This window comes from Erpetoichthys calabaricus, chromosome 1 (assembly GCF_900747795.2).
Source record: "Erpetoichthys calabaricus chromosome 1, fErpCal1.3, whole genome shotgun sequence".
In the NCBI taxonomy this organism is placed as follows: Eukaryota; Metazoa; Chordata; class Cladistia; order Polypteriformes; family Polypteridae; genus Erpetoichthys; species Erpetoichthys calabaricus.
In genome coordinates, this window is record NC_041394.2 from 308,348,886 (window position 1) to 308,359,880 (window position 10,995).

Below are 10,995 nucleotides of genomic sequence, written 5' to 3' on the forward strand. Positions count from 1 at the left end.
CTAGGTTTATCCCCAGCATCTTTCATTGATTGGATGGGAGTCTTAAAAATATACAGGAGAAAGAGGACAGTAGGTAATGCCAAATTGTATTTCCATAATGAACCTCTGTGCATAAGGAGCAGACAGGCAAATTTTTCTGTTTTCACACAGTTTTTTGACTTCATCAGAAGTAGAGCTAAACCTGCTGTTTTTGCATAATCTCTTGTCCTCCAAATGCCCATCCCCAGCACCTCACTAACATAAGCAGGGCCTAAGCAACAATATAATTCAATCCACAGCATACATCTGAAATCCCCTATTGAGTGAGTGCACTTTTAAGCATTTAATTTTCCAAAATGTTCTTTGATTAATTAATTGTAGCCTATGACATTTTATCCTGAAGAAATAGTGACTGGTTTGAAGTTCTTGCCGTTTATTTAGATACTGTATAACCTTCAGGATTTGCATATCCATAATGCGTGTTCACATTATTTTCCTTTTATTTTTGATACTATAACTCTGAGTCACTATGACATTTGCATCTACTGCTGTCAGATTTTCTTGAATACGGTGAGACCATATTAGGACGGTATAAGGAAGAAAGAACAGCTCACTTTGATTTTGATACACATTTAATATTTACAGTAAATAAATACCTGAAATATGTTGTCGTCAATTAGCAATTTTTCCATTAATTTATGGTTGACTGGTGGAAACATCTATTCCTTGTGTGTCTGCATTTTGAAGAAACAGTCTAATCAGAGACACTCATGCAGTTCTAAGATCCGTTCTCTTTGAGACTATAAATTATTAAATGTTTTTTTAGTTATACAATACATGAAAGTTTACATGCCTCTTTTAAATGAGTATAAAATGGTTTACCTAAATATTTTGTCAATGTTCTATTTCTGAACTTATTGCATAAGTAAGATCATGTGGGCAAATTTAACCCCCTTTTATGCAAAACAGGAGAATACATTTTTTTTTTTTTTTAATCTTGTCAATTTTATTTTTTGCCTTTTCAGATATGAGTACCCTATAATGAGCAAATGAAAATGTGATGATTCAATTATATGGTAACAGATACACTGTTTGTACTTTCATTTGTTTTCATGTGCTCTTGGACTAATTGGAGCTCTGAGTTGTGATATTTCACCTTCCTTACTTACTTGAGTTCACGTGGCTATTCTGGGCAGACCATTCAGAGAAACATAAGATCACTGTTGATTTGTTACTTGGTCATCAAAAAAAGAAGAGATATTTTTGTGGAAATAAAGAGCAAAACTAAACATAATAAATGTATATCACTTCATTCCAGATGCAATTTGACCAAAAAAATGGCATTTCTGACTAACCAGATTATATTTTTTTTACTTTATACAATTGACTAAGAGGAAAGGTCAGTATTACGTCACATCTCAGCAAATTTGGGTAGCTTTTTTTGCTCTGAATTGTCCAACTCGTAGTTCTTGAGTTTTGTACAGCATTTGCAAGGTATTTCCGACTTGAGAACTTGTACTTCACTGGGTGTCTGAGAGCATGTGAATGCAGTATTGGAGTTCAGTACTTGTAAGCAGCTACTGTATGGCAGCCGATGGTTCCCACATATACATTGACTCTCAAATCTGTGCAGATTTCCTACAACTTAGAAAATGAACAACAGCAAATTCTAAAGAACTCACTGAAATAGGGCAACAAACTCACTTCCTGCGGGGCTTCATCAGTGACCAGGACTTCCCTCTGGCCAATTACAGATGCCAGTCTTTGCTCTTCCTGATGTGGCTTGTTAATGTCCTCCTCTTGCTATGGACAAAAGATGTCCCAAACCTTTTTACTCTAAGAATGTTATAGGATAGACTGGAGTGGGTTAGTATTTCTTAGTCCTTACAGTTTTTATTTCATTTTATGTATTTTCCTGAAAAAAAGTTTATTATGAGCATACAGCAAATAGGAGAAAATGTGACCAAATTACCTTTTTTTTTTTTTATTATTAATTTTATTGTAATCATTCCATACAAATAGATCAATTTTTTACAAAAAATAAGATTGAAAAACAAAATCAATCCCAAACCCTGAGAAAGAGAGCATGGCCAACGGAATATAAAATTTATAAAAGCTAGTAAAAATAAATAAATGGATGAGTTTATTAGGTGGATAAAGGTAAATGGAGAAGAAAAAGAAATGGGAAGAGAATCTGCTTCCTCAGTGCTTTCTTTAAAATCTTATTCTAAAATATTATTGATTAGATTCCTGCCAGGTTTTGAAAAAAAGTTCGGCACACGATCCTCTAAGTGCAGAATTTGATTTTTTCCAATTTCAAATAATATAAAACATCAGTTACCCACTGACTTAAAAGAGGGAGAGTTAGGATTCTTTCAGTTTAGCAAAATAAGTCCTGTGTGCCAATAGTGTAGTAAAGACAATCACAGTTTGTCCTTCTCCACTTTAAGCCCTTCTGGAAGAACACCAAACACAGTGTTAATGGGTTTAGAAGGATTGTGACACCAAGGCTGTCTGAAAGGCACCTTAAAAAATTTTTGTCCAGAATAATGTTTAATTTGGTGCAGGCCCCAAAACCACTTGACCCAGTGAGGCTGGAACTTGATTGCAGCTTAGCCAGATTGGATCTTGCCCTTGGAATCAGTTTTGGACAGTTTTAAGCGAGAACGAAATTGTGCTCGATATATGAATTTTTGAGTTGAATAATTGCATGCTTTGTGCATGATGGAGCTCCGAGTGAAGTCTCTGCATTGCTACCTTCCACTCCTTTCTTCTGATATGTTGAGTGAGTAGATCTTTTCCCTATCTGGTCCTCTTGGATCTTATGAAAGGGGAAGGGACTGTAAAATAATTGTTATATATTGCAGCTAATGCTGTCTTGAGTCCTCCTAGAAAACTGAGCAATATTTTTTCCAGCATAGAGGAGAAGGTGGGAGAATAAGGAAAAATCAGGGCAGGTTCTGTTTTAGACAAAGTTTCCTAATTTGAAGATAGTGAAAGAAATGTGTTGCTGGAAAGTGACATTTGGAATGTAATTGTTCATAGGATGCAAAGATGTTGTCTATATAAAGATGTCTAAGAAATTTAATCCCAGATTTTTCCCAGATATTAAAAAACTGCATATGTTTGCGAGGGTTGAAAAAGGTGGTTCTCATGCAGAGGTGCTTAAAAAATGATTTACTGATGTATATTGGAATGTTTTGAAATAAAAAGAGAAGCTTAGGAAGGATATTCATCTTAACAACATTAATTCTTCCAGCTAGCGTGAGATGAAGGGTTGACCATCTATGCAGGTCTTGCTTAATTTTTTCCATACAGACGGCAAAATTTTGTTGATAAAAGAGCTTTATGTTTACTTGTAATATTTACCTCTAGGTATTTAAACTGATCTGCAATGATGAAAGGGAAGGTGTCCAAACTAATATGTATGCTTGTGAATTCACTGGAAAGAGAACACTTATTCAAATTAATTCTGAGACCAGAGATCTTTTGAAATTCTGTAAGTGCTGTTAGGACTGCAGGCACAGTATTTTGTTGATCTGATATATACAGTACCATATCATCTGCATACAGAGAAATTGTCTGTTCAACTCCTCCGATAATCCCCTTCTTCTGATAAGCATTTTGATAGTGAACTGCCAGTGGTTCAATGGCGATTGCAAAAAGCAATGGTGACAAGGGGCATCCTTGTCTGGTACCCACGTTCTAGTTTAAAGTAGGTCTGAACAAATGTTGTTAATACAAACTGAAGCTTCTGGATTGGTATACAGTAGTTGTGATCCATGGCACAAATGTTCGGGCCAAACCCAAATTTCTCTAATGTAGTGAAACGATAGTTCCATTCAATCATATCAAATGCTTTTTTCTGCATCCAACGATAATAATATCTCTGGGGTGTTTGACTTGCTGGTGAATATATTACATTAAACAGGCGTCAAAGATTGGAAGCTAAGTGTTGGCCTTTAATAAATCATGTTTGATCTTGTGATATTACCGAAGGCAGCACTTTCTCTATCCTTGTAGCTAGGACTTTGGAGAGTATCTTAACATCATAATTCAGCAAGTGAAATTGGTCTGTATGATGCACATTGTGATAAGTCCTTATTTTGTTTAAGAAAGACAGTGATTAATGCTTGGCGAAAAATTTAAGGTAGAATTTGATTGTCCCTAGCTTCTGTAAATGTTGCTAATAAGAGGGGAGCTAGCTGAGTGGAGAATTTCTTATAAAATTTGGCAGGGTAGCCATCAGAGCCTGCAGCTTTCCCATTCTGAAGTGACTTTATAGCATCTAGTAATTCTGATAGCGCTAGAGGTTTATCCAATTCCTCTGCGCTAAAAGTATCTATTTGTGGTATCTGTAATGCATCCAGAAATGCATTAGATTGTGTGCCGTCTTCTTTAAACTCAGTAGAATATAAGGATTTATAGTAGTCTTTAAATGTGTGCATTGTATTTTTATGGTCAATGATTTTATCTCCGTTCGTGTTTGTGATTGCTGGGATTGCATTGCGAACTTCTTGCTTGTGGATTTGTTGAGCTAAAACTTATGACATCTGCAGTAACGAGGCTGCAGATGTTCTATCAGATGGTTGTGGCGAGTGCCCTCTTCTACGCAGTGGTATGCTGGGGAGGCAGCATTAAGAAGAAGGATGCCTCACGCCTGGACAAACTGGTGAGGAAGGCAGGCTCTATTGTTGGCATAGAGCTGGACGGTTTGACATCCGTAGCAGAGCAACGGGCACTCAGCAGGCTCCTAATCAATTATGGAGAATCCACTACATCCATTAAACAGTGTCATCTCCAGACAGAGGAGCAGTTTCAGCGACAGACTGCTGTCACTGTCCTGCTCCACTGACAGACTGAGAAGATCATTCCTCCCCCAAACTATGCGACTCTTCAATTCCACCAGAGGGGGTAAACGTTGAACATTATTCAAGTTATTGTCTGTTTTTACCTGCATTTTTTATTACTCTTAATTTAATATTTTTTGCTGCTGGAGTTCATAGTAATGATGTCTTGATTTAAAAATGAGTTGTTCAGTTTCTTTAGTTAAGAGGTTGAGGTCTGAATGCAGAGCCTGCCTTTTCCTATGAAGAGCCTCACTTGGACACCTGGCATGTTCTTGATCTATTCTAGTAATTTTGCTGGTTAGCTCTGATACCTTCTTGGTTTCTAATTTATTTCTGTGGGAAAGATACAAAATAATCTGTCCTCTTAAGAAGGCCTTTAGAGTTTTCCAGAGTATTACTGCAGAGACCTCTGAGGATGTACGGTATTTGTCTCTAGACAGAAACTGATTTATTTTTATATAAATTCTGTACAGTTCTTGTCTGCTAATAGAAGTGGGTTAAAATGCCATCTGCGAGATGAGTATGTGGGGCATAATGATTTTAGCTCCAAGATCAGAAGGGCATGGTCGGAAATAACCTTAATTTCCAATTTTCCCACGAGTTATTGCCATGCTGTGTATTGTTACGTTGGTAATTATAATTATAAGGATCAAAAGGATAGATTAGATATAGCTTGCTCTCTTTTTTCTACCCCCCCTTATCTCCCCCCCCCCCATTTTGCCTCCACACATGAGGCTGGACCCCACTTCACAAAGTCCCCAGTCCTCTGACATACCTAGAGACAGAGCACGTCCAAAACAAAAACAATCCCCCCCAGCAGTAGCGTTTGAGGATTAAAAAGTAGGGATATCTATTGCTGATAAGTATAAATACTATATGCATAAAATATAATCTTCAACAGTCTTGAAATATTAAGATAATAAACCCAGGGAATGGTGTTAAAAAGTGTCCCTAGATAAGCATAGTAAACCCTAATGCAATAATAACAATAACAATAAACCAAGGGTATGATGTTAAACAAAAAACTAATTTCTTCCAAACATATGCATATGACTATAATTAAAACATAAACAGAATGTGGCCAAGATGAAAAAAGGATGTATAATTATGGTACCCGTATCGTTGCAAGCGGATCAGACAGCAGGTAATATCTTCTTGCTATGCCATGACAGGATTTGACTCACTCGTATTTCAAAACAGTGTTGGCATCAGCTTTCTTAACTCCTTTTCTGCTTACTCCGTGGTGGAGAAGATCTAATATTTGTCTTGAATATCCACTTTCAGTTTGGCAGGATACAAAAGACTGTATCTGATATCGGCTTTCTGTAACCACTGTTTAATGTTGTAAAACGTGACACGTTTAGCAGCTGTTGATGGTGAGAAATCAGGGGAAAATACGAATGTGGTTATTTTCAAATATAATCTCTTGTTTCTGTCTGAGAAGTGACATTACTTTAAGCTTAAATTGTAATCTCTCGAAGCGAATAATTAAGAGTCCTAGGTTTAGAGGTATTTGATCCATGTATGCGATAAGCTGCCGATATCTTGGTATCTGATTTAAAGTCCTCTCCAATTATTTTTGAGAATAGTTCAGCTATGAGTTTCACTGGGTTTGTACTTTCACAATTCTCCGGTAGACCTTCAATTCTAATATTATTCCTTCTGCATCCATCTTCCAGTGCCGCAAGTCTGTCTCAGAGTTGTTTGCATTCGGAATTCGCACCTGTAGCTTTTCCATCGGCGGTAGATGCCAAATGTTCAGCTGTTTCAATTCGAGTCGTAAAATGTCTGCTTAACGTCTTCCAGCTGATTGGCAAGTGCTCTAGTTTGGATGCATTTCCTGAATGTGTTCCTCAATTTTCCCCAGCATACCTTTAAAGGCTGCATCAAAGCGATTATATATACGTTTTTCCAGGTCTTTATTATCCTGTTGCAGCTCTTGCAGCTCCAGCCGCAGCTTCTCATTTATCTTCTCGCTTTTTTCTTTATATTTTTCTGAATGTCTTTCTTGAGCTCATTTATGGCCATTGCGATCATTACCTTCAGTTTGGACAGATCGTTTCGGCTTTCGTGCTCCGCAGGTGAAGTGGCAATCCCCGTTATAGCTGATGCTTCTGGCAAATGAGGAATAGATGAGAGCTCAGAATGAAAGGCCATCTCCAGTTTCAAGTGATCTTCTGGAATTGACGAGCTATCGTGACCTGCATCACTTGCACCTTCACTCCCATTTTCCGCTCTCGACTGGAGATAACACAGTTGAGCGGGGTCCTGGGAAGTCTGTGCTTTCGCCTGCCTGTTCCAGGTCAGTCTCTGAAAGGTCGTACCTTGCACTTGGACTTGATGGCCTGTCTAGACTTGGATGTAGCTTTAGGTTTCTTTTCCATTTCTTTCTAACTCCCGTTCCTGTTACTCATGTTTATATACTATAGTAGAAAACTCATCGGGTTGGGTAAATACAGGATACCTCGGGATAATAAGAAATAAGAGAAAAAATAAATCCGCTGCATCAAATTAGCTTTTTGATGATGCACTGTTAACTAGCATAACAGATTTAAAAAAATCTCCAAATACCACTGAAGTAAGATACTTCATTGAAGGGCACAGTCATACACCTACTGAGCCAGTTCAGAGAAAATAATTAACCTAACAGAAATCAGTATGAAATATGCTGGGAAAACAGGAGCAAACTGGCCATTTACAATAATCCAGTAAAGACCCTGCACACACAGGGAACATAGCTTTATCTGTGATTGTAGATGGCCATGTTGATTTCATTACACCACTCCATTATGAGTGTGATTGTTCCAGAACTTGTAGCCCCTGCTGCATAAAGTTATGTGCTGCTGTAGGTTACTGTATTAATACAGTATGTGACCAGCATCTTGTAATCGCAGTTTGGTCCATGGACTATTGACATATTAATATGTTCAGTAAGGTAATCGGGGGCTACAATCTTCTGTGTCAGAAGGAAGATTTTAAAATTGGCTGGTGAAATGAATTACAAATATGGTAATTCCTCTTATTTAATGATAGTTGCCTTAGTTAATGATTTTTGCTGCAATGTTTTGAATTGATCTTAGGACCGTAAATAAACAATGTAAGCAGACTAAAGATTAAGCATTACTGTAGCATGTTTTGCTTAAAGAAATAGATAACATAGATTTTGCATAGATCATATATTTAAAAAGCTTAATTTTCCTGCTTTTGTAAGTGTAAGGTAGGTCTTAGATAATTTGTATCAATCTTAGTAAAAGTACAGTATCATTGACTAATCTGTCCCTTACTGTTTAGGAAATGAGGATGGCATGAATCTGAGGCTCAAAACAATGCTGCTCTTCCAATTCCTACACAACAATGGAATGACAGCAGTTAGTCCTCTGTACTTTTTAAAGCACTCATGAGAAAGTTGGTAATAATTTCCCCATAACTCATTGAAAACTAATTTCAATATCTATACACTTCACGGCTAGTAATTATCCTTTCCATTCATTTACTGTACTGCTTCTGCCCATTGCTGTGGTACAATAACAACCATTAAAAAAGAGGGGAAAAAAGTGTGAAAGAAAGGTAGGGAACATGCAAATTAACGGCATATTTTATAGGTTAAAATAGTGTGTTTATTGCCATACCAAAGTGTAGTTTGTAAATTTAAAGTGGAAACCTGCTGCTCTTTCATTCTCTATTAATGTTTTATGGCCTGGATGTCTGCCAGGAATGACTGTGCATCTGTCATTATAGCTTTTTGCATTAAAATGCCAGCAGTTAACCCTCAAGGGTTTGTCATAAATTGGTTGAAATTACTACTGAGTTGCAGATAGAGGTGTTGAGTGAATACCGTAAATTATGCTAGTTTTCATTTGATTATGCCTCTATGGTTGATGATTGACAATAAGCTCATTTTTTTTGTTTATGTGATATGAATTTTACCTTATTCTTATTTGGGGGGTGACGCGAAGATTGCATGGAGTTTGAGTCAATATCTTTAATATTACTTGTTCTGATTAAGATCAGAAGATGATTAAGATGAATCTGAAGATGTAAGTACTCTAGCAAGAAAAGGTTTATTTAAACAAGGCCTGTATTAGGAATATTAAGTCTAGGTCAGATTTATTAAATAAAGTTTTTCCCATTGGCACTTTTATACAATAAGAGTCAGCTGCTAACATTAAAAGTGGGTGTGCAGTTGCATTAATTCAGTTTCTCATTAACTTTTTTTATTTTCTTGTAACTATTTCTTTGACATATTATAAAGCACTGTAAGCTATGTCCTGGGTATGAAGAATTTCTATAGAAATAAATGTTGCAGTTGTTGGTCAGTGTGGTGAGTCATGCTATGGAAACATTGTTTACTCATGGGTATGAAACTATGGATTTTTTCCCTTGTGTTTAAATAGTTATGAGGAGCGCTTACCTTGAGGAGTTGAAGGTGGTGCTAAATAGAACTCTGATGAAGGAAAACGGGAAGGCCACGAATCATCAGAGATTGGACAGGGAGAAGGCATTCCAGTGAGAGATACCAAGCTGCAATGTAAAGAAAAGAAGTAGTGAATCCATTTTGGTGTTAGTTAAAGGGCCAAATAATGAGATTGCTTAAGTTCTTACTGGTGCGCCACGAAAGCAGTCGTATTAGAGGAGTGTTAATGGTGCACCCTAACCCGATTTCTTTTTTTTTTCGGTTATATTCTTGAATAAAAATGCACTTGTTTTGTTATACTTGTACCTTTTGTGAAGTGTTTATTTGATATTTGGACTTCAGGCTTCACACATTATACACTTCATGTCAACATTTTGCCAATTATTACTAAAACATGAAAAACGTTTCTGTTTTAACGATGTGTTTACATAGATTGTTGTAGACACAGAACACACATGAAATGCATGTCTTCCAAATAACGATATATTATTTACTCTATAGAACTCCCTGCAGCTCACACGCAGGTAAACAGACTTGAGCTGAGAGAACTTTCTGTATTGGTGGGGGGGATGGGATAGCAGGCTGCTTGTTCTTATCGACACATTTACAAGACAAAAGACGCTGATGGAGAGGTACAAACAGATTTAAGGTGGGCCGGGATTACAAGTTTTTTCGTTTGCTTTGGTCATTCTAGTGTTAAAGCCGTCTGATAAGCAAATAAATATAAATGTCAATGTCAAATTTATTTATATAGCACATTTAAAACAACATAGGAATGCTGTGGCCAAAGTGCTTTACAATAACAAAATAAAAGAAAAACATACAATTAACATGAATAACATACAGTGCATCCAGAAAGTATTCACAGCGCATCACTTTCTCCACCTTTTGTTATGTTACAGCCTTATTCCAAAATGGATTAAATTCATTTTTTTCCTCAGAATTCTACACACAACACCCCATAATGCCAACGTGAAAAAAGTTTACTTGAAGTTTTTGCAAATTTATTAAAAATAAAAAAACTGAGAAATCCCATGTACATAAGTATTCACAGCCTTTGCTCAATACTTTGTCGATGCACCTTTGGCAGCAATTACAGCCTCAAGTCTTGTTGAATATGATGCCACAAGCTTGGCACACTTATCCTTGGCCAGTTTCGCCCATTCCTCTTTGCAGCACCTCTCAAGCTCCATCAGGTTGGATGGGAAGCGTCGGTGCACGGCCATTTTAAGATCTCTCCAGAGATGTTCAATCGGATTCAAGTCTGGGCTCTGGCTGGGTCACTCAAGGAGATTCACAGAGTTTTTCTGAAGCCACTCCTTTGATATCTTGACTGTGTGCTTAGGGTCGTTGTCCTGCTGAAAGATGAACCGTCGCCCCAGTCTGAGGTCGAGTGCTCTGGAGCAGGTTTTCATGCAGGATGTCTCTGTACATTGCCGCAGTCATCTTTCCCTTTATCCTGACTAGTCTCCCAGTTCCTGCCGCTGAAAAACATCCCCACAGCATGATGCTGCCACCACCATGCTTCACTGTAGGGATGGTGCCAGGTTTCCTCCAAACAAGACGCCTGGCATTCACACCAAAGAGTTCAATCTTTGTCTCATCAGACCAGAGAATTTTCTTTCTCATGGTCTGAGAGTCCTTCAGGTGACTTTTGGCAAACTCCAGGCGGGCTGCCATGTGCCTTTTACTAAGGAGTGGCTTCCTTCTGGCCACTCTGCCATATAGGCCTGATTGGTGGATTGCTGCAGA